General features: G+C 50.2%; 1 protein-coding gene across 2 annotated transcripts in view; it reads right to left on the bottom strand.

The window, feature by feature from the left end:
- The window catches only part of ZZZ3 (zinc finger ZZ-type containing 3), a 59182-nt gene extending 51722 nt beyond the window's left edge, over positions 1-7460 (bottom strand). Inside the window, exon 1 of one of the 2 annotated variants that reach the window (XM_077277552.1) lies at positions 7322-7460. The gene's annotated coding sequence lies outside the window, so the exon portion shown is untranslated. Of the gene's footprint in view, positions 1-7192 lie in introns of both variants that reach the window. The other variant, XM_077277556.1, reaches the window with a different exon arrangement.
- Positions 7461-23186: the final 15726 nt, after the last annotated feature.

Here is a 23186-nt window from a genome sequence, read left to right as displayed (position 1 = left end):
TAAAACGCAGTGCCTTTTACCTGCAGATTTTTCAAAAATCGTGCGGAAAAATCTCACACGAATCCGCAACGTGGGCACATAGCCTTAGAGTTAGGGTTGGAATTAGAGTTAGGGTTGGAAATAGGGTTAAGATTAGGCTTGTGGTTAGGGTTACGGATAGGGTTAGGGGTGTGTTGGGGTTACAGTTGTGGTTAGGGTTGGGATTAGGGTTAGGATTGGAATTAGGGTTACGGGTGTGTTGCGGTTAGGGTTGTGGTTAGGGGTGTGTTGGGGTTAGGGTTGTGATTAGGGTTATGGCTACAGTTGGGATTAGGATTAGGGGTGTGTTGGGGTTAGTGTTGAAGTTAGAATTGAGGGGTTTCCACTGTTTAGGCACATCAGGGGTCTCCAAACGCAACATGGCGCCACCATTGATTCCAGCCAATTTTGCGTTCAAAAAGTCAAATGGTGCTCCCTCCCTTCCAAGCCCCGACGTGCGCCCAAACAGTGGTTTACCCCCACATTTGGGGTACCAGCGTACTCAGGACAAACTGGGCAACAACTGTTGGGGTCCAATTTCTCCTGATACCCTTGCAAAAATAAAAAATTACTTGCTAAAACATAATTTTTGAGGAAAGAACAATTATTTTTTATTTTCACGGCTCTGCGTTATAAACTTCTGTGAAGCACTTGGGGGTTGAACGTGCTCACCACACATCTAGATAAGTTCCCTGGGGGGTCTAGTTTCCAAAATAGGGTCACTTGTGGGGTGTTTCTACTGTTTAGGCACATCAGGGGCTCTGCAAATGCAATGTGACGCCCGCAGACCATTCCATCAAAGTCTGCATTTCAAATGTCACTACTTCCCTTCCGAGCCCTGTCGTGTGCCCAAACAGTGGTTTACCCCCACATATGGGGTATCAGCGTACTCAGGAGAAACTGGACAACAACTTTTGGGGTCAAATTTCTCCTGTTACCCTTGCAAAAATAAAAAATTCTGGGCTAAAAAAATATTTTTGAGGAAAGGAAACACATTTATTAATTTCACGGCTCTGCGTTATAAACTTCTGTGAAGCACTTGGGGGTTCAAAGTGCTCATCACACATCTAGATAAGTTCCCTTGGGGGTCTAGTTTCCAAAATGGAGTCACTTGTGGGGAGTTCCTACTGTTTAAGCACATCAGGGGCTCTGCAAACGCAACCTGACGCCCGCAGAGCATTCCATCAAAGTCTGCATTTTAAAACGTCACTACTTCCCTTCCAAACCCCGACGTGTGCCAAAACAGTGGTTTACCCCCACATATGGGGTATCAGCGTACTCAGGAGAAACTGGACAACAACTTTTGGGGTCCAATTTCTCCTGTTACCCTTGGGAAAATAAAAAAATGTGGGCTAAAAAAATCATTTTTGAGAAAAGAAAAATTATTTTTTATTTTCATGGCTCTGCGTCATAAACTTCTGTGAAGCACTTGGGGGCTCAAAGTGCTCACCACACATCTAGATTAGTTCCTTGGGAGGTCTAGTTTCCAAAATGGGGTCATTTGTGGGGGAGCTCCAATGTTTAGGCACACAAGGGCTCTCCAAACGCGACACGGTGTCCGCTAATGATTGGAGCTAATTTTCCATTCAAAAAGCCAAATGGCGTGCCTTCCCTTCCGAGCCCTGCGGTGCGCCCAAACAGTGGTTTACCCCCACATATGGGGTATCACCGTACTCAGGACAAACTGGACAACAACATTTGGGGTCCAATTTCTCCTATTACCCTTGGGAAAATAAAAAATTCTGGGCTAAAAATCATTTTTGAGGAAAGAAAAATTATTTTTTATTTTCACGGCTCTGCGTTATAAACTTCTGTAAAGCACCTGGGGGGTTATAAGTGCTCACTATGCATCTAGATAAGTTCCTTGTGGGGTCTAGTTTCCAAAATGGGGTCACTTGTGCGGGAGCTCCAATGTTTAGGCACACAGGGGCTCTCCAAACGCAACATGGTGTCCGCTAATGATTGGAGCTAATTTTCCATTCAAAAAGTCAAATGGCACGCCTCCCCTTCCGAGCCTTGCCGTGCACCCAAACAGTGGTTTACCCCCACATATGAGGTATCGGCGTACTCAGGAGAAATTGCCCAACAAATTTTAGGATCCATTTTATCCTGTTGCCCATGTGAAAATGAAAAAATTGAGGCTAAAAGAAATTGTGTGTGAAAAAAAAGTACTTTTTCATTTTTACGGATCAATTTGTGAAGCACCTGGGGGTTTAAAGTGCTCACTATGCTTCTAGATAAGTTCCTTGGGGGGTCTAGTTTCCAAAATGGGGTCACTTGTGGGGGAGCTCCAATGTTTAGGCACACAGGGGCTCTCCAAACGTGACATGGTGTCTGCTAGTGATGGAGATAATTTTTCATTGAAAAAGTCAAATGGCGCTCCTTCCCTTCCAAGCCCTGCCGTGCGCCCAAACAGTGGTTTACCCTCACATATGAGGTATCAGCGTACTCAGAACAAATTGGACAACAACGTCCGTGGTCCAGTTTCTCCTTTTACCCTTGGGAAAATAAAAAAAAATTCGCTAAAAGATCATTTTTGTGACTAAAAAGTTAAATGTTCATTTTTTACTTCCATGTTGCTTCTGCTGCTGTTAAACACCTGAAGGGTTAATAAACTTCTTGAATGTGGTTTTGAGCACCTTGAGGGGTGCAGTTTTTAGAATGGTGTCACTTTGGGGTATTTTCAGCCATATAGAACCCTCAAACTGACTTCAAATGTGAGGTGGTCCCTAAAAAAAATGGTTTTGTAAATTTTGTTGTAAAAATGAGAAATCACTGGTCAAATTTTAACCCTTATAACTTCCTAGCAAAAAAAAAATTTGTTTCCAAAATTGTGCTGATGTAAAGTAGACATGTAGGAAATGTTATTTATTAACTATTTTGTGTTACATAACTCTCTGGTTTAACAGAATAAAAATTCAAAATGTGAAAATTGCGAAATTTTCAAAATTTTTGTCCAAATTTCCATTTTTTCACAAATAAACTCAGAAATTATCGACCTAAATTTACCACTAACATGAAGCCCAATATGTCACGAAAAAACAATCTCAGAATCGCTAGGATCCGTTGAAGCGTTCCTGAGTTATTACCTCATAAAGGGACACTGGTCAGAATTGCAAAAAACGGCAAGGTCATGAAGGGGTTAAAAAAGTAGCGCTTAGTACTGCACATTTGTAAAGTTTTTGATATACGTTACCTGTATTTTGGCTTGCCAGCATTCTTTCCCTTGCCCAAAATGGCCGCTGTAGTAGTGCGCGGCGGATCTCCGGTCAGGCCACGCCCCTAAAGGCATCTTAACAGCGACGCGCAGACTGTTTGACGTCACGGGAGCATTTCTCCCTTTCTGTGCGCCGCTCTGGTAGCCGGAAGGAGCGTCATGCCGACAGCTGGATCCGCCCCCATGCGCCATGTGATCTAGTCGGCAATTAGGCAGCAGGTGCTCCATAAATATATAAGACCCCTTCTTAGTAATATCCACACAGCCCCCTGAGGAAGCTCAGAACGCGAAACGCGCGTCGGGGCTATCTGTCTGACACCTCTAGCGGGAGATCACATCATGGGTAAGCACAAATGGCAGCAGCTCACAGTTTATTGTTGCACTTTACGGGTTAGTGCAATTTGGGTGGGGGTAGTAGGGACCTGGTGGAGTTATATAGATTAGCTTCTTGGCCACTAAGCTCATGATTATCACATCTTCTCCTACCTTAGCAGTTTTAGCATTACTTGTGTCCCACTCAATGGAGCATTTGCTCCACATGCTGCGCTGTTGGCACCTTTATATGTACAATGTACGTGTCTCCATTTACGTGTATCTTTCAGTCATTAACCCTATCCTCATCACTAATATCAGTTGAATCTTTACCTTTTGTCTTTCAATTATGCAAATAAAATTTGTACGTTTTATAATGAAACGGTTGATGTTATGATTATCTATGGGGCATTATACTCTCGGTTGATTTCTAGGACTATAAATACTGCATACACCGCCATCATACACAATACTGCATACACCGCCATCATACATCGCCACAATACTGCATACACCGCCATCATACACAGCTACAATACTGCATACAGCGCCATCATACACAGCTACAATACTGCATACACCACCATCATACACAGCTACAATACATACACCACCATCATACACTGCTACAATACTGCATACACCGCCATCATACATCGCCACAATACTGCATACAGCGCCATCATACATCGCCACAATACTGCATACAGCGCCATCATAAACCGCTACAATACTGCATATACCGCCATCATACACAGCTACAATACTGCATACACGCCACCATCATCATACACAGCTACAACACTGCATACACCGCCATCATACACAGCTACAATACTGCATACACTGCCATCATACACAGCTACAATACTGCATACACCGCCATCATACATCGCCACAATACTGCATACAGCGCCATCATACATCGCCACAATACTGCATACAGCGCCATCATACACCGCTACAATACTGCATACACCGCTACAATACTGCATACACCACCATCATACACCGCTACAATACTGCATACAGCGCCATCATACACTGCTACAATACTGCATACAGCACCATCATACACCGCTACAATACTGCATACACCGCTACAATACTGCATACACCGCTACAATTTGTTTAATTCATCATAGAATAAAACATTTAAGAAATTTTTATCAGGAGATTAAAATATATATACTACACTAGATGGTAGCCTGATTCTAACGCATCGGGTATTCTAGAATATGTATGTAGTTTATTTATGAAGATTTCAGACTAATGCAATGAATACACAGGATTCGGCCGGCTGGGCATGACGAATCAGTGAAGCCAAGGCGGGCTCCAGGTTTTTGAGGGCCCCGGGCGAAAAAGTCGCACAGCCCATGCAGTATATAGCAATGTGGGCACCATATCCCTGTTAAAAAAAAGAATTAAAATAAAAAATAGGTATATACTCACCTCCCGGCGGCCCCCGGATCCAGCCCAGGCCTTTAGCGATGCTCCTCGCGACGCTCTGTTCCCTGTAATGCCTTGCAGCAATAACCCGTAATGATGTAGCGGTCTTGCGAGACCGCTACGTCATCTGGGGTCATTGCCGCAATGCATTCTTGGGACCGGAGTGTAATGAGGAGCTGGAAAGGCTGCCGCGGACGCCGGAAGGTGAGAATATAATGATTTTTTTTTTTATTATTATGTTTAACATTATATGTTTTTACTGTTGATGCTGCATAGCGACGCGGGATATCCGTTATAGACAGACAGACGGAAGTGGACCTTAGACAATTATATATATACTAGATGGTGGTCCGATTCTAACGCATCGGGTATTCTAGAGTATGTATGTATGTATGTATGTATGTATGTATGTATGTATGTATGTATGTATGTATGTATGTATCAGCCACATAGTATATAGCACAGGCCACATAGTATATAGGAGCCATGTAGTATATAGCAGACAAATAGTACGTGTGCTATATACTACGTGGCCTGTGCTATATACTATGTGGCCTGTGCTATATACTATGTGGCTGCTATATACTACGTGGCCTGTGCTATATACATACATATTGTAGAATACCCAATGTGTTAATACAGGCCACACAATATACAACAGTGGCCACGCAGTATATAACACAGCCCACGTATTATATAGCAGCCACGCAGTATATAACACAGCCCACGTAGTATATAGCAGTGTGGGCACCAAGTCCCTGTTAAAAAAAATAATTAAAATAAAAAATAGTTATATACTCACCCGCCGGGATCCAGCAAAGGTCTGATGATGCACGCACGGCTGCCGCCATCTTCCGTTCCCAGGATGCATTGCTTAATTACCCACATGACTTGGCGGTCTCGCCACCATTATTACACACCGCTCTAACACTGCACACACCACCATTATTACACACCACCATTATTACACACCGCTATAACACTGCACACCAGCATTATTACACACCGCTATAACACTGCACACCGCCATCAGTACACACCGCTATAACACTGCACACCGCCATCATTACACACCGCTATAACACTGCACACCAGCATTATTACACACCGCTATAACACTGCACACCATCATTATTACACACCGCTATAACACTGCACACCACCATAAGTACACACCGCTATAACACTGCACACCACCATCAGTACACACCGCTATAACACTGCACACCGCCATCATTACACACCGCTATAACACTGCACACCGCCATTATTACACACCGCTATAACACTGCACACCACCATTATTACACACCGCTATAACACTGCACACCGCCATCATTACACACCGCTATAACACTGCACACCACCATTATTACACACCGCTATAACACTGCACACCACCATCATTACACACCGCTATAACACTGCACACCACCATTATTACACACCGCTATAACACTGCACACCACCATCATTACACACCGCTATAACACTGCACACCACCATTATTACACACCGCTATAACACTGCACACCACCATCATTACACACCGCTATAACACTGCACACCACCATTATTACACACCGCTATAACACTGCACACCACCATTATTACACACCACTATAACACTACACACCACCATTATTACACACCGCTATAACACTGCACACCAGCATTATTACACACCGCTATAACACTGCACACCAGCATTATTACACACCGCTATAACACTGCACACAACCATTATTACACACCACCATTATTACACACCGCTATAACACTGCACACCAGCATTATTACACACCGCTATAACACTACACACCACCATTATTACACACCGCTATAACACTGCACACCACCATTATTACACACCGCTATAACACTGCACACCACCATTATTACACACCACTATAACACTACACACCACCATTATTACACACCGCTATAACACTGCACACCAGCATTATTACACACCGCTATAACACTGCACACCAGCATTATTACACACCGCTATAACACTGCACACAACCATTATTACACACCGCCATTATTACACACCGCTATAACACCGCCATCAGTACACACCACTATAACACTGCACACACCGCCATTATTACACACCGCTATAACACTGCACACCACCAGTATTACACACCGATATAACACTGCACACACTGCTGCCATTGCACCACACACCCGGTTATTATACAATATCCACTGCTATTATACTGGAGATTATAACGCCTCCTCCGGGTGAGGCACAGCTCGCTCCTAGGACACACGGAGCGGTTCCGGGGCGGGGCTCTCAAGCTGCCGGTGTCTCACCTGTCTGGAGCCCGTTATCCGCCGGATCCTCCTCAGGGAACCCGAGCCACAGACGCTGCACACCGGAAGCCGCCTCCACGCCGACGCCACTTCCGCTCCTAGCTAGACGACACCTGGTGGCAACAGGAGGAACTGCAGCAATGTGATAAAAGGGAGCACAGTGAGGAGAGCGCGGTGCGATAGAAGAGGGGGCGCCGTGTTATATAGAGGAGAGCGGGGTGCGATAGAAGAGGGGGCGCCGTGTTATATAGAGGAGAGCGCGGTGATAGAAGAGGGGGCGCCGTGTTATATAGAGGAGAGCGCGGTGATAGAAGAGGGGGCGCCGTGTTATATAGAGGAGAGCGGGGTGTGATAGAAGAGGGGGCGCCGTGTTATATAGAGGAGAGCGCGGTGATAGAAGAGGGGGCTCCGTGTTATATAGAGGAGAGCGGGGTGATAGAAGAGGGGGCGCCGTGTTATATAGAGGAGAGCGGGGTGATAGAAGAGGGGGCGCCGTGTTATATAGAGGAGAGCGCGGTGATAGAAGAGGGGGCGCCGTGTTATATAGAGGAGAGCGCGGTGAGATAGAAGAGGGGGCGCCGTGTTATATAGAGGAGAGCGCGGTGATAGAAGAGGGGGCGCCGTGTTATATAGAGGAGAGCGCGGTGATAGAAGAGGGGGCGCCGTGTTATATAGAGGAGAGCGCGGTGATAGAAGAGGGGGCGCCGTGTTATATAGAGGAGAGCGCGGTGAGATAGAAGAGGGGGCGCCGTGTTATATAGAGGAGAGCGGGGTGTGATAGAAGAGGGGGCGCCGTGTTATATAGAGGAGAGCGGGGTGATAGAAGAGGGGGCTCCGTGTTATATAGAGGAGAGCGGGGGGATAGAAGAGGGGGCGCCGTGTTATATAGAGGAGAGCGCGGTGAGATAGAAGAGGGGGCGCCGTGTTATATAGAGGAGAGCGCGGTGATAGAAGAGGGGGCGCCGTGTTATATAGAGGAGAGCGCGGTGAGATAGAAGAGGGGGCGCCGTGTTATATAGAGGAGAGCGGGGTGTGATAGAAGAGGGGGCGCCGTGTTATATAGAGGAGAGCGGGGTGATAGAAGAGGGGGCTCCGTGTTATATAGAGGAGAGCGCGGTGATAGAAGAGGGGGCGCCGTGTTATATAGAGGAGAGGGGGTGAGATAGAAGAGGGGGCGCCGTGTTATATAGAGGAGAGCGCGGTGATAGAAGAGGGGGCGCCGTGTTATATAGAGGAGAGCGGGGTGATAGAAGAGGGGGTGCCGTGTTATATAGAGGAGAGGGGTGATAGAAGAGGGGGCGCCGTGTTATATAGAGGAGAGGGGTGATAGAAGAGGGGGCGCCGTGTTATATAGAGGAGAGCGCGGTGATAGAAGAGGGGGCGCCGTGTTATATAGAGGAGAGCGGGGTGAGATAGAAGAGGGGGCGCCGTGTTATATAGAGGAGAGCGCGGTGAGATAGAAGAGGGGGCGCCGTGTTATATAGAGGAGAGCGGGGTGATAGAAGAGGGGGCTCCGTGTTATATAGAGGAGAGCGCGGTGATAGAAGAGGGGGCACCGTGTTATATAGAGGAGAGCGCGGTGATAGAAGAGGGGGCGCCGTGTTATATAGAGGAGAGCGCGGTGATAGAAGAGGGGGCGCCGTGTTATATAGAGGAGAGCGGGGTGTGATAGAAGAGGGGGCGCCGTGTTATATAGAGGAGAGCGCGGTGATAGAAGAGGGGGCGCCGTGTTATATAGAGGAGAGCGGGGTGAGATAGAAGAGGGGGCGCCGTGTTATATAGAGGAGAGCGCGGTGATAGAAGAGGGGGCGCCGTGTTATATAGAGGAGAGCGCGGTGAGATAGAAGAGGGGGCGCCGTGTTATATAGAGGAGAGCGGGGTGAGATAGAAGAGGGGGCGCCGTGTTATATAGAGGAGAGCGGGGTGAGATAGAAGAGGGGGCACCGTGTTATATAGAGGAGAGCGCGGTGAGATAGAAGAGGGGGCGCCGTGTTATATAGAGGAGAGCGGTGAGATAGAAGAGGGGGCGCCGTGTTATATAGAGGAGAGCGCGGTGATAGAAGAGGGGGCGCCGTGTTATATAGAGGAGAGCGGTGAGATAGAAGAGGGGGCGCCGTGTTATATAGAGGAGAGCGCGGTGATAGAAGAGGGGGTGCCGTGTTATATAGAGGAGAGCGCGGTGAGATAGAAGAGGGGGCGCCGTGTTATATAGAGGAGAGCGGGGTGATAGAAGAGGGGGCGCCGTGTTATATAGAGGAGAGCGCGGTGAGATAGAAGAGGGGGCGCCGTGTTATATAGAGGAGAGCGGGGTGATAGAAGAGGGGGCGCCGTGTTATATAGAGGAGAGCGCGGTGATAGAAGAGGGGGCTCCGTGTTATATAGAGGAGAGCGCGGTGATAGAAGAGGGGGCGCCGTGTTATATAGAGGAGAGGGGGTGAGATAGAAGAGGGGGCGCCGTGTTATATAGAGGAGAGCGCGGTGATAGAAGAGGGGGCGCCGTGTTATATAGAGGAGAGCGGGGTGATAGAAGAGGGGGTGCCGTGTTATATAGAGGAGAGGGGTGATAGAAGAGGGGGTGCCGTGTTATATAGAGGAGAGCGGGGTGAGATAGAAGAGGGGGCGCCGTGTTATATAGAGGAGAGCACGGTGATAGAAGAGGGGGCGCCGTGTTATATAGAGGAGAGCGGGGTGATAGAAGAGGGGGTGCCGTGTTATATAGAGGAGAGGGGTGATAGAAGAGGGGGCGCCGTGTTATATAGAGGAGAGCGCGGTGTGATAGAAGAGGGGGCTCCGTGTTATATAGAGGAGAGGGGTGATAGAAGAGGGGGCGCCGTGTTATATAGAGGAGAGCGCGGTGTGATAGAAGAGGGGGCGCCGTGTTATATAGAGGAGAGCGCGGTGATAGAAGAGGGGGCGCCGTGTTATATAGAGAAGAGCGCGGTGTGATAGAAGAGGGGGCGCCGTGTTATATAGAGAAGAGCGCGGTGTGATAGAAGAGGGGGCACCGTGTTATATAGAGGAGAGCGGGGTGAGATAGAAGAGGGGGCACCGTGTTATATAGAGGAGAGCGCGGTGAGATAGAAGAGGGGGCGCCGTGTTATATAGAGGAGCGCGGTGTGATAGAAGAGGGGGCGCCGTGTTATATAGAGGAGAGCGCGGTGATAGAAGAGGGGGCGCCGTGTTATATAGAGGAGAGCGGGGTGAGATAGAAGAGGGGGCACCGTGTTATATAGAGGAGAGCGCGGTGAGATAGAAGAGGGGGCGCCGTGTTATATAGAGGAGAGCGGTGAGATAGAAGAGGGGGCGCCGTGTTATATAGAGGAGAGCGCGGTGATAGAAGAGGGGGCGCCGTGTTATATAGAGGAGAGCGGGGTGAGATAGAAGAGGGGGCACCGTGTTATATAGAGGAGAGCGCGGTGATAGAAGAGGGGGCGCCGTGTTATATAGAGGAGAGCGCGGTGATAGAAGAGGGGGCGCCGTGTTATATAGAGGAGAGCGGGGTGTGATAGAAGAGGGGGCGCCGTGTTATATAGAGGAGAGCGCGGTGATAGAAGAGGGGGCGCCGTGTTATATAGAGGAGAGCGGGGTGAGATAGAAGAGGGGGCGCCGTGTTATATAGAGGAGAGCGCGGTGATAGAAGAGGGGGCGCCGTGTTATATAGAGGAGAGCGCGGTGAGATAGAAGAGGGGGCGCCGTGTTATATAGAGGAGAGCGGGGTGAGATAGAAGAGGGGGCGCCGTGTTATATAGAGGAGAGCGGGGTGAGATAGAAGAGGGGGCACCGTGTTATATAGAGGAGAGCGCGGTGAGATAGAAGAGGGGGCGCCGTGTTATATAGAGGAGAGCGGGGTGTGATAGAAGAGGGGGCGCCGTGTTATATAGAGGAGAGCGCGGTGATAGAAGAGGGGGCGCCGTGTTATATAGAGGAGAGCGGGGTGAGATAGAAGAGGGGGCGCCGTGTTATATAGAGGAGAGCGCGGTGATAGAAGAGGGGGCGCCGTGTTATATAGAGGAGAGCGCGGTGAGATAGAAGAGGGGGCGCCGTGTTATATAGAGGAGAGCGGGGTGAGATAGAAGAGGGGGCGCCGTGTTATATAGAGGAGAGCGCGGTGATAGAAGAGGGGGCGCCGTGTTATATAGAGGAGAGCGGTGAGATAGAAGAGGGGGCGCCGTGTTATATAGAGGAGAGCACGGTGATAGAAGAGGGGGCGCCGTGTTATATAGAGGAGAGCGCGGTGATAGAAGAGGGGGCGCCGTGTTATATAGAGGAGAGCGCGGTGATAGAAGAGGGGGCGCCGTGTTATATAGAGGAGAGCGCGGTGATAGAAGAGGGGGCGCCGTGTTATATAGAGGAGAGGGGTGATAGAAGAGGGGGCGCCGTGTTATATAGAGGAGAGCGCGGTGATAGAAGAGGGGGCGCCGTGTTATATAGAGGAGAGCGGTGATAGAAGAGGGGGCGCCGTGTTATATAGAGAAGAGCGCGGTGTGATAGAAGAGGGGGCACCGTGTTATATAGAGGAGAGCGGGGTGAGATAGAAGAGGGGGCACCGTGTTATATAGAGGAGAGCGCGGTGATAGAAGAGGGGGCGCCGTGTTATATAGAGGAGAGCGCGGTGATAGAAGAGGGGGCGCCGTGTTATATAGAGGAGAGCGCGGTGCGATAGAAGAGGGGGCGCCGTGTTATATAGAGGAGAGGGGTGATAGAAGAGGGGGCGCCGTGTTATATAGAGGAGAGCGCGGTGATAGAAGAGGGGGCGCCGTGTTATATAGAGGAGAGCGGTGATAGAAGAGGGGGCGCCGTGTTATATAGAGGAGAGCGCGGTGATAGAAGAGGGGGCGCCGTGTTATATAGAGGAGAGCGCGGTGATAGAAGAGGGGGCGCCGTGTTATATAGAGGAGAGGGGTGATAGAAGAGGGGGCGCCGTGTTATATAGAGGAGAGCGCGGTGATAGAAGAGGGGGCGCCGTGTTATATAGAGGAGAGCGGTGATAGAAGAGGGGGCGCCGTGTTATATAGAGGAGAGCGGTGATAGAAGAGGGGGCGCCGTGTTATATAGAGGAGAGGGGTGATAGAAGAGGGGGCGCCGTGTTATATAGAGGAGAGCGCGGTGTGATAGAAGAGGGGGCGCCGTGTTATATAGAGGAGAGTGCGGTGAGATAGAAGAGGGGGCGCCGTGTTATATAGAGGAGAGGGGTGATAGAAGAGGGGGCGCCGTGTTATATAGAGGAGAGCGCGGTGAGATAGAAGAGCGGGCGCCGTGTTATATAGAGGAGAGCGCGGTGTGATAGAAGAGGGGGCGCCGTGTTATATAGAGGAGAGCGCGGTGATAGAAGAGGGGGCTCCGTGTTATATAGAGGAGAGCGCGGTGATAGAAGAGGGGGCGCCGTGTTATATAGAGGAGAGCGCGGTGATAGAAGAGGGGGCGCCGTGTTATATAGAGGAGAGCGCGGTGATAGAAGAGGGGGCGCCGTGTTATATAGAGGAGAGGGGTGATAGAAGAGGGGGCGCCGTGTTATATAGAGGAGAGCGCGGTGATAGAAGAGGGGGCGCCGTGTTATATAGAGGAGAGCGCGGTGCGATAGAAGAGGGGGCGCCGTGTTATATAGAGGAGAGCGCGGTGATAGAAGAGGAGGCGCCGTGTTATATAGAGGAGAGCGCGGTGATAGAAGAGGGGGCGCCGTGTTATATAGAGGAGAGGGGGTGAGATAGAAGAGGGGGCGCCGTGTTATATAGAGGAGAGGGGGTGAGATAGAAGAGGGGGCGCCGTGTTATATAGAGGAGAGCGGGGTGATAGAAGAGGGGGCACCGTGTTATATAGAGGAGAGCGCGGTGCGATAGAAGAGGGGGCGCCGTGTTATATAGAGGAGAGCGCGGTGATAGAAGAGGGGGCTCCGTGTTATATAGAGGAGAGCGCGGTGATAGAAGAGGGGGCGCCGTGTTATATAGAGGAGAGCGCGGTGATAGAAGAGGGGGCGCCGTGTTATATAGAGGAGAGGGGTGATAGAAGAGGGGGCGCCGTGTTATATAGAGGAGAGCGCGGTGATAGAAGAGGGGGCGCCGTGTTATATAGAGGAGAGCGCGGTGATAGAAGAGGGGGCGCCGTGTTATATAGAGGAGAGCGCGGTGCGATAGAAGAGGGGGCGCCGTGTTATATAGAGGAGAGCGCGGTGATAGAAGAGGAGGCGCCGTGTTATATAGAGGAGAGTGCGGTGATAGAAGAGGGGGCGCCGTGTTATATAGAGGAGAGGGGGTGAGATAGAAGAGGGGGCGCCGTGTTATATAGAGGAGAGGGGGTGAGATAGAAGAGGGGGCGCCGTGTTATATAGAGGAGAGCGGGGTGATAGAAGAGGGGGCACCGTGTTATATAGAGGAGAGCGCGGTGATAGAAGAGGGGGCGCCGTGTTATATAGAGGAGAGCGCGGTGATAGAAGAGGGGGCGCCGTGTTATATAGAGGAGAGCGGGGTGATAGAAGAGGGGGCGCCGTGTTATATAGAGGAGAGCGCGGTGAGATAGAAGAGGGGGTGCCGTGTTATATAGAGGAGAGCGCGGTGCGATAGAAGAGGGGGCGCCGTGTTATATAGAGGAGAGCGCGGTGCGATAGAAGAGGGGGCACCGTGTTATATAGAGGAGAGCGGGGTGAGATAGAAGAGGGGGTGCCGTGTTATATACAGGAGAGCGCGGTGCGATAGAAGAGGGGGCGCCGTGTTATATAGAGGAGAGCGCGGTGCGATATAAGAGGGGGCACCGTGTTATATAGAGGAGAGCGGGGTGAGATAGAAGAGGGGGCGCCGTGTTATATAGAGGAGAGCGCGGTGCGATAGAAGAGGGGGCGCCGTGTTATATAGAGGAGAGCGCGGTGCGATAGAAGAGGGGGTGCCGTGTTATATAGAGGAGAGCGCGGTGATAGAAGAGGGGGCGCCGTGTTATATAGAGGAGAGCGCGGTGCGATAGAAGAGGGGGCGCCGTGTTATATAGAGGAGAGCGCGGTGAGATAGAAGAGGGGGCGCCGTGTTATATAGAGGAGAGCGCGGTGCGATAGAAGAGGGGGCACCGTGTTATATAGAGGAGAGGGGTGATAGAAGAGGGGGCGCCGTGTTATATAGAGGAGAGGGGTGATAGAAGAGGGGGCGCCGTGTTATATAGAGGAGAGGGGTGATAGAAGAGGGGGCGCCGTGTTATATAGAGGAGAGGGTTGATAGAAGAGGGGGCTCCGTGTTATATAGAGGAGAGCGCGGTGCGATAGAAGAGGGGGCGCCGTGTTATATAGAGGAGAGCGGGGTGAGATAGAAGAGGGGGCGCCGTGTTATATAGAGGAGAGTGCGGTGAGATAGAAGAGGGGGCGCCGTGTTATATAGAGGAGAGCGCGGTGTGATAGAGGAGAGGGGTGATAGAAGAGGGGGCGCCGTGTTATATAGAGGAGAGGGTTGATAGAAGAGGGGGCTCCGTGTTATATAGAGGAGAGCGGGGTGTGATAGAAGAGGGGGTGCCGTGTTATATAGAGGAGAGCGCGGTGCGATAGAAGAGGGGGCGCCGTGTTATATAGAGGAGAGCGGGGTGTGATAGAAGAGGGGGTGCCGTGTTATATAGAGGAGAGCGCGGTGTGATAGAAGAGGGGGCGCCGTGTTATATAGAGGAGAGCGGGGTGTGATAGAAGAGGGGGCGCCGTGTTATATAGAGGAGAGCGGGGTGAGATAGAAGAGGGGGCGCCGTGTTATATAGAGGAGAGTGCGGTGAGATAGAAGAGGGGGCGCCGTGTTATATAGAGGAGAGCGCGGTGTGATAGAAGAGGGGGCGCCGTGTTATATAGAGGAGAGCGCGGTGCGATAGAAGAGGGGGCGCCGTGTTATATAGAGGAGAGCGGGGTGTGATAGAAGAGGGGGCGCCGTGTTATATAGAGGAGAGCGCGGTGCGATAGAAGAGGGGGCGCCGTGTTATATAGAGGAGAGCGCGGTGCGATGGAAGAGGGGGCGCCGTGTTATATAGAGGAGAGCGCGGTGCGATAGAAGAGGGGGCGCCGTGTTATATAGAGGAGAGCGGGGTGCGATAGAAGAGGGGGCGCCGTGTTATATAGAGGAGAGCGGGGTGTGATAGAAGAGGGGGCGCCGTGTTATATAGAGGAGAGCGGGGTGTGATAGAAGAGGGGGCGCCGTGTTATATAGAGGAGAGCGCGGTGATAGAAGAGGGGGGCGCCGTGTTATATAGAGGAGAGCGCGGTGATAGAAGAGGGGGCGCCGTGTTATATAGAGGAGAGCGCGGTGCGATAGAAGAGGGGGTGCCGTGTTATATAGAGGAGAGCGCGGTGATAGAAGAGGGGGTGCCGTGTTATATAGAGGAGAGCGGGGTGAGATAGAAGAGGGGGCGCCGTGTTATATAGAGGAGAGCGGGGTGATAGAAGAGGGGGCGCCGTGTTTTATAGAGGAGAGCGGGGTGATAGAAGAGGGGGGTGCCGTGTTATATAGAGGAGAGCGGGGTGATAGAAGAGGGGCGCCGTAGAGCGCGGTGCGATAGAAGAGGGGGCGCCGTGTTATATAGAGGAGAGCGCGGTGATAGAAGAGGAGGTGCCGTGTTATATAGAGGAGAGCGGGGTGTGATAGAAGAGGGGGCGCCGTGTTATATAGAGGAGAGCGGGGTGCGATAGAAGAGGGGGCACCGTGTTATATAGAGGAGAGCGGGGTGATAGAAGAGGGGGGCGCCGTGTTATATAGAGGAGAGCGCGGTGATAGAAGAGGGGGCGCCGTGTTATATAGAGGAGAGCGCGGTGCGATAGAAGAGGGGCGCCGTGTTATATAGAGGAGAGCGGGGTGCGATAGAAGAGGGGGCGCCGTGTTATATAGAGGAGAGCGGGGTGATAGAAGAGGGGCGCCGTGTTATATAGAGGAGAGCGGGGTGCGATAGAAGAGGGGGCACCGTGTTATATAGAGGAGAGCGCGGTGCGACAGAAGAGGGGGCGCCGTGTTATATAGAGGAGAGCGGGGTGTGATAGAAGAGGGGGCGCCGTGTTATATAGAGGAGAGCGGGGTGTGATAGAAGAGGGGGCGCCGTGTTATATAGAGGAGAGCGCGGTGATAGAAGAGGGGGGCGCCGTGTTATATAGAGGAGAGCGCGGTGATAGAAGAGGGGGCGCCGTGTTATATAGAGGAGAGCGCGGTGCGATAGAAGAGGGGGTGCCGTGTTATATAGAGGAGAGCGCGGTGATAGAAGAGGGGGTGCCGTGTTATATAGAGGAGAGCGGGGTGAGATAGAAGAGGGGGCGCCGTGTTATATAGAGGAGAGCGGGGTGATAGAAGAGGGGGCGCCGTGTTTTATAGAGGAGAGCGGGGTGATAGAAGAGGGGGGTGCCGTGTTATATAGAGGAGAGCGGGGTGATAGAAGAGGGGCGCCGTAGAGCGCGGTGCGATAGAAGAGGGGGCGCCGTGTTATATAGAGGAGAGCGCGGTGATAGAAGAGGAGGTGCCGTGTTATATAGAGGAGAGCGGGGTGTGATAGAAGAGGGGGCGCCGTGTTATATAGAGGAGAGCGCGGTGATAGAAGAGGGGGCGCCGTGTTATATAGAGGAGAGCGCGGTGATAGAAGAGGAGGTGCCGTGTTATATAGAGGAGAGCGGGGTGTGATAGAAGAGGGGGCGCCGTGTTATATAGAGGAGAGCGCGGTGATAGAAGAGGGGGGCGCCGTGTTATATAGAGGAGAGCGCGGTGATAGAAGAGGGGGCGCCGTGTTATATAGAGGAGAGCGCGGTGCGATAGAAGAGGGGGTGCCGTGTTATATAGAGGAGAGCGCGGTGATAGAAGAGGGGGTGCCGTGTTATATAGAGGAGAGCGGGGTGAGATAGAAGAGGGGGCGCCGTGTTATATAGAGGAGAGCGCGGTGATAGAAGAGGGGGTGCCGTGTTATATAGAGGAGAGCGGGTTGAGATAGAAGAGGGGGCGCCGTGTTATATAGAGGAGAGCGGGGTGATAGAAGAGGGGGCGCCGTGTTATATAGAGGAGAGCGCGGTGAGATTGAAGAGGGGGCGCCGTGTTAGTGTCAGCGCAGTGTGCTCCGAGTGTCAGCGCTCTGTGCTCCGAGTGTCAGCGCTCTGTGCTCCGAGTGTCAGCGCTCTGTGCTCCGAGTGTCAGCGCTCTGTGATCAGAGTGTCAGCGCTCTGTGATCAGAGTGTCAGCGCTCTGTGATCAGAGTGTCAGCGCTCTGTGATCAGAGTGTCAGCGCTCTGTGATCAGAGTGTCTGTGCTCAGAGTGTCAGCGCCCTGCTCCAAGTGTCAGTGTTCTGTGATCAGTGTCTGTGCTCCGATCCTCCTGCAGTAGAGAATCCTATCACAACTGCGGATGAGACAGATATTAATTTCTCCATCGCCGGCGTCTGCGGGAATCGCACTGCAGTCAGGTGACATCCGAGTGCAGTGCGATGTGTCTCACTTGTATGGGTGCTCGTGATCACAGTCTCGCAGCGATTTGCAGCATGCCAACATTGTTTTTTTTCTGGCCAAATCAGCATGAGACAATCACCGATCTGAGCTGCCCCATAGAGTAATATTGAGCTGTGCACTATCAGATTTTTTTTTTTTTTTTTATAAATCAGATTGCACTCATCCGATTCCATCCTAAGTGTGAGCGAGCCCTTAGGGTGGGAGTGCAGTGAGGTAAGAGGGTCTTATGCTTTTCTGGTTCTTATGGTTTTTTATCCTACGATTGGGATCAGTCACTTAGTGATGAGTGAAGTTTATCACAGATTCTCGTCATTAGGAGAAAATTTTCTATTTTCTTAAATAAATTTACCAGATGCAAATCTCCAAGTTAAATGGATTCTTCCGGCTAATCTGAATGTTTAGCACTAATGGCTGCAGATTAGAGTGATGTGATCTTGCAGCAGGCAGTGACCACTATACAAAATACTGAGATGTCATTACGCAAATCACGTCCATTAGTGACACTAAAGGCGGCGGCCACGGACATGAGAGGAGCAGGTCCCTAATATATATGGAGGCATTGTGACTCGTTCCCTGTGGCCGATGTGATGGGATAAGAGGTTTGGACACACTGAGTTGATTCTTTGGTGTTCTTTATCTCTACGAGTTATGGCTGCATTTGTACAGAATTTGTTATTTTGCTTAATGTAAAATGAAGTAACTTTGTAAACAGTCGACCTTTATAATTTCCATCATTTTCCCGCTGCCGTCTGTAAGTCCTGAACCTAGAATCTCTTCTACAAAATGATGCAAATCCATCAGCGCTCCGCAATCCTCTCAGTGTAAGGCTGAATTCAGACGCCAGTGTACAAACCTGTCTCCCGACATTCACGGGCACATATGAGACCATCAAGTTCATGGCAGGAGGTCTGCGTCTAGTCCGTGTGAATCCGGCCTTACAGAACGCTGTAGGCAAAATAGTAAAATATATCAATACTTTGTAATCTCAGAGAAATCTGCTTCTTTCTCCTCCTGGACTGAGCAACTCTTCCCATTAGAGAGACAGGAAATGACAGTTGGTGCTTATAAAGTTCTATGGAGAATCGCTTCTACTGGCAGGTGTATGTGTGTGTCTCCATAGAATTATAAAGACACCAACTGAATTAAAGGGTCACTTTTAAAATTACAAGTTTCTGCCATATATAATCTATAGATGTAGCTGGGGCCCAGAGATTGGGCACTCGTGCAGAGATGCGCATCCTTGGCCTTTGCTGCTTTGACTTGAACTGTGCGAGAAATCAGATTGCAATGCGCTGGTATATTTAACAGTCATGTAGACAATGAATGTGACTGCAGAGCTCCGGCCTGGGGGTCACTGGGGGTCCCAGCGATTAGCAAGTTATGCCCCATCTGTCGGATAACTTAGACATGAAGTTTGCATCCTGAAACTCCGTACAACTTCAGTAAGGTTTCCTATTATAAAGGCGACTTCAGACACTTTGCACGTATACGCTGCACACTTCTGCGACCTTAGACGGCCGCCCTGACCCCGTGCCCATTGGTCGCACACGTATTAATGAGACAGACGTGCAGAGAAACGTTAGCCTTTATTGATGATTTACAATGAGCAATTAAGTAGTTAAAACCAGACATTCACAACATGCTAACAATCACATCTAGCCATCCAATGACTCTGCAGTAAGAAGGACGAGCCGCGGAGGGGACACACTGAGGACCCACTGTCCAGGACCCCGCGCCTGTCATTTCTATGGGTAGTGGTCATATGTAACCGCTGGCTCTCCCACAACCAGCTTTAAAATTCCCCTGCAGAACTGGAAAACTTCATATACTATACAAAAGCAAGAGATCACTTCAATTTAAAGGTGATGTTCTGGATTTGATCACATGGCCGTATTTTTTTTTCCCAAAAAAAAACCAACCGCACTACTTCTGTTTACAGATTGTGATTGCAGTTCAGTCCCATTCATCCCAATGAAGCTGCAATACCAAAGTCAACCTATTGACAGAATTGGCGTTGTTTCAGGGAAGAAAAAAAAAAGCATCCATATTTTTCTCATCTTTGACAACCCCTTTAACAGTGAGCTAAGGACTACGTGCATCATTATCAGATGTAGTGGATATAGGTGTGTACATTGTATACCCCAGCCCCCAATACATAATGCCCAATGTGCCACCTTCCTGGCCTAAGAATGGCACAAGTTCAATGTAAAATCTCAGTAATATAAAGCACCGTCTATATTAGAAGGGAACTCCGGGATTTACCTTTCAGAAGGCGACAGTGCCGAGGGCGAGAGAACCCAAACTCCCACCGGCGCCAGTGCTGCCCACCGTGGAGACCTGGCACAAGGCTGGAAACATGTACCCTAGGTAACATGGCGGTGCTGGTCGGCAAGCCGCTATCCCTCGCTCTCACCAGGCACCGAGACGTCGCCTCATCTGCACACGGATGTCATTAATTTACTTATTAGTTTGAAGTTTAATGGGCGACTAATTAAAAGTTTACCGCAGACCCCACGCCGATCACGACACCTTGTGCGCTGACAATTCTCAAAATGAGTCGGTTTGTCCCGGGTTTCGGCACCGATTCCTGCTGATCACATACAGATTGTCTCGTCAGCTGCCGTGAGCTTACAACTCCCAACGTGCTTTGTTGGGGGTTGTAGTTTCACCTCAGCCAGACAGGCTCGTCGTTACGCCGTGGGCCGGCTCGTCGTTACGCCGTGGGCCGGCTCGTCGTTACGCCGTGGGCCGGCTCGTCGTTACGCCGTGGGCCGGCTCGTCGTTACGCCGTGGGCCGGCTCGTCGTTACGCCGTGGGCCGGCTCGTCGTTACGCCGTGGGCCGGCTCGTCGTTACGCCGTGGGCCGGCTCATCGTTACGCCGTGGGCCGGCTCGTCGTTACGCCGTGGGCCGGCTCGTCGTTACGCCGTGGGCCGGCTCGTCGTTACGCCGTGGGCCGGCTCGTCGTTACGCCGTGGGCCGGCTCTGTCTGAACAAGAGGACATGTCTGAATACACTTAATATTGGGCCTGGAAAAAGGGATCTGCTCAATTACATGGTGAAAACAACTCAGACCAACTAACGGGGAACAATTTTGGGGCCTCATTTATCAATATTGACAGAAAAACCAGGATTGTTGCCATAGCAACCAGTGTGCGGCTTATATTATTACTGAGCAGTTTGGAGCTGGGGCCTGTCACGTTGCTATTGGCAACCAGGCCTTCTGGAGGTTTAGCTGGTTGCTACAGGCAATAAGTCATTATTATTCTAACTCTTGTCAGGTTGCTATAGGCAACAAGGCATTGTTCTCTGTTGAGGCCTGTTTGGTTGCTATGGGAAACCAGGCATTGTCTTTTCTCGAGGAGAAATCAATCTCCTCTTTTTAGGATCCTGTCTGTTTCCAGTCCCTGGTGCAATCATTGAGTTTAGCAGCCATCATGGATGTGCCACTGACCAACACTAACAACACAAAATTTGGGATATTTATTAAGCCCCATCCCTGAATTGGGCGCGGATTTGCTAAGCCCCGCCCATACGCGATCGTACTTCGCCTGGCGGCACCGATGGCACGCATGTAACCGATATGTAAGTAACCGATATGTAAGCTGTGTGTTCAGCCCAGCAGCAAGAGATTCACTTTTTCCTGAAACTCGCTTTTACTTAAAGAGAAGCTGTCGCCATGTACCGGTGGCGCTCGCAGCGGCCGTTATCGCACCTTCGCTCTATTATACACACAAGCATTATTAGCACTTATCTATTGCACATATTGAAGACACTGGTTCTGGTCGCACCCGTTTCCGGCTTCTTCTCTAGCGCCCTCCCAGTCAGTGCGGACCAGGACAACAGAACTAAATTACATCTGTAGATATTTTAGCCCTGTGAATAGAAAGAATAAATCTGTCCGAAACAAGAGTCTCTTAGACCCCATTCTGCCATATAAAAGTACAAAAAGTTTGTTAGTTGCGTTACTGGCACAAATTACAAAGGTTTTTTGTTGTTTCTTTTTAAAAAAGTTTTCCCGACTCGCACAATAGAAAGGAAAGGCGACAGATGCTCTTTAAGAGAAGGCGGCGTTCAGCGCTGTGAGGTGTATGTGCAGGGGGAGTATCGAGCGATCCCACTATGGCCGACTTCGTTATATCTGTGAAATCTTTGGTGTTCCTATTTTTAAAGGGGTTGGCTCATCACCTTCAATAATTAAAACGGAAAAAAAAAACAAAACTATGCAACTTTGCAATTTACTTCTTATAATCCTTCTAAAAAAAAACAAACAGAAAATTTATAATTCTTGAGTTTACGGCTAGTTGTCAAGGTCACCGTCCACCTCTGCAGTGATTCAGCGGGGACCAGTCTCCATATTCAAGAATGAATATGCGAATGCTGCTCTGAAGTTCTGGACCAATGGTGCAACCATGCCGTTGGTCCAAACGGTCACTTGTCAGAAGTGCCGCTCCTAACCTCGTTTTGCAAGCTTGAAGCCCTGGGTGGGGTTACGGGGAGGGTGACAGGGGAGCGTAGCGAGCTCCTACAGACAGAACATGGAACAACCCCTTTAAGTCATTACTAGTGGACACTTCTTATCAAGTGACATCAGCTCGGGACCACCACTAAGGGTTAAAAGCGCCAAACCCCATTAGAGAGGAGTCCATAATAAAAGACCGCCCACATCTACTTTCTGGGGAAGTGAAGAGTCATAAAGAGGGTTTCTCTCTGGAAGACTTGGCTCAGCCCGACTTGTGCAATTCTTCATTTCTCCTGCGGAGGCGCAGTAGGGAAGCGAACCGCTACCTGCCACAGGTTATATCTGATCACTGGGGGTTCTGGCAGCCGGACGATCTTGGATCTGCTAATAAGGGGGATCCCCACCCTCATTTAACAAGTACAGAACCCCTAAAACGACTGCTTTTGTGTGCGCCCCATGGGGACCGGCTGGCAGCTCAGGACATCATTGAATCCCAGCAATGGGCAGACGAACAGCCCAGACCACTAGTACCTAGATCACTTATATTCCTGAAATATGTAACAATTACCTCCCCCTAAAGGTTTGACCAGTGATAAAGCTACGGTTGGTAAATTCTATTTAATGCAAAAAGAAAACAAAAAGTAACAAATGTACTTTCTGCTATTGGACGAGGAGGGGTGAAAAATCCTGCACCGACTTCACCGCCGATCTTGGCAAAAATATATTTTAATGAGACAAGTGCAAACTTCTCTATGACCGCGACAATGTACAAACGCGTTTTGTGACCAGACGATCGCTTGTGCTTTCGGGGTAACTGCAGACCGGTTGCGCCGTCCTGTTCTGCGCTGATCCCGGGGACCTTTCTACCTGAAGCTGTGCTTTTAGTTTTCTAAGGAAATCTCTACTTTTGGAAAACGTCATTGAAAAAAAACAGCAAAAAATAAATCTACGGATGACGCATCGACAAAGATCATTATCAA

The sequence above is a fragment of the Ranitomeya variabilis genome, chromosome 8, assembly GCF_051348905.1.
Source record: "Ranitomeya variabilis isolate aRanVar5 chromosome 8, aRanVar5.hap1, whole genome shotgun sequence".
Taxonomy (NCBI): Eukaryota; Metazoa; Chordata; class Amphibia; order Anura; family Dendrobatidae; genus Ranitomeya; species Ranitomeya variabilis.
This window is presented reverse-complemented; position numbering and strand designations above follow the sequence as displayed.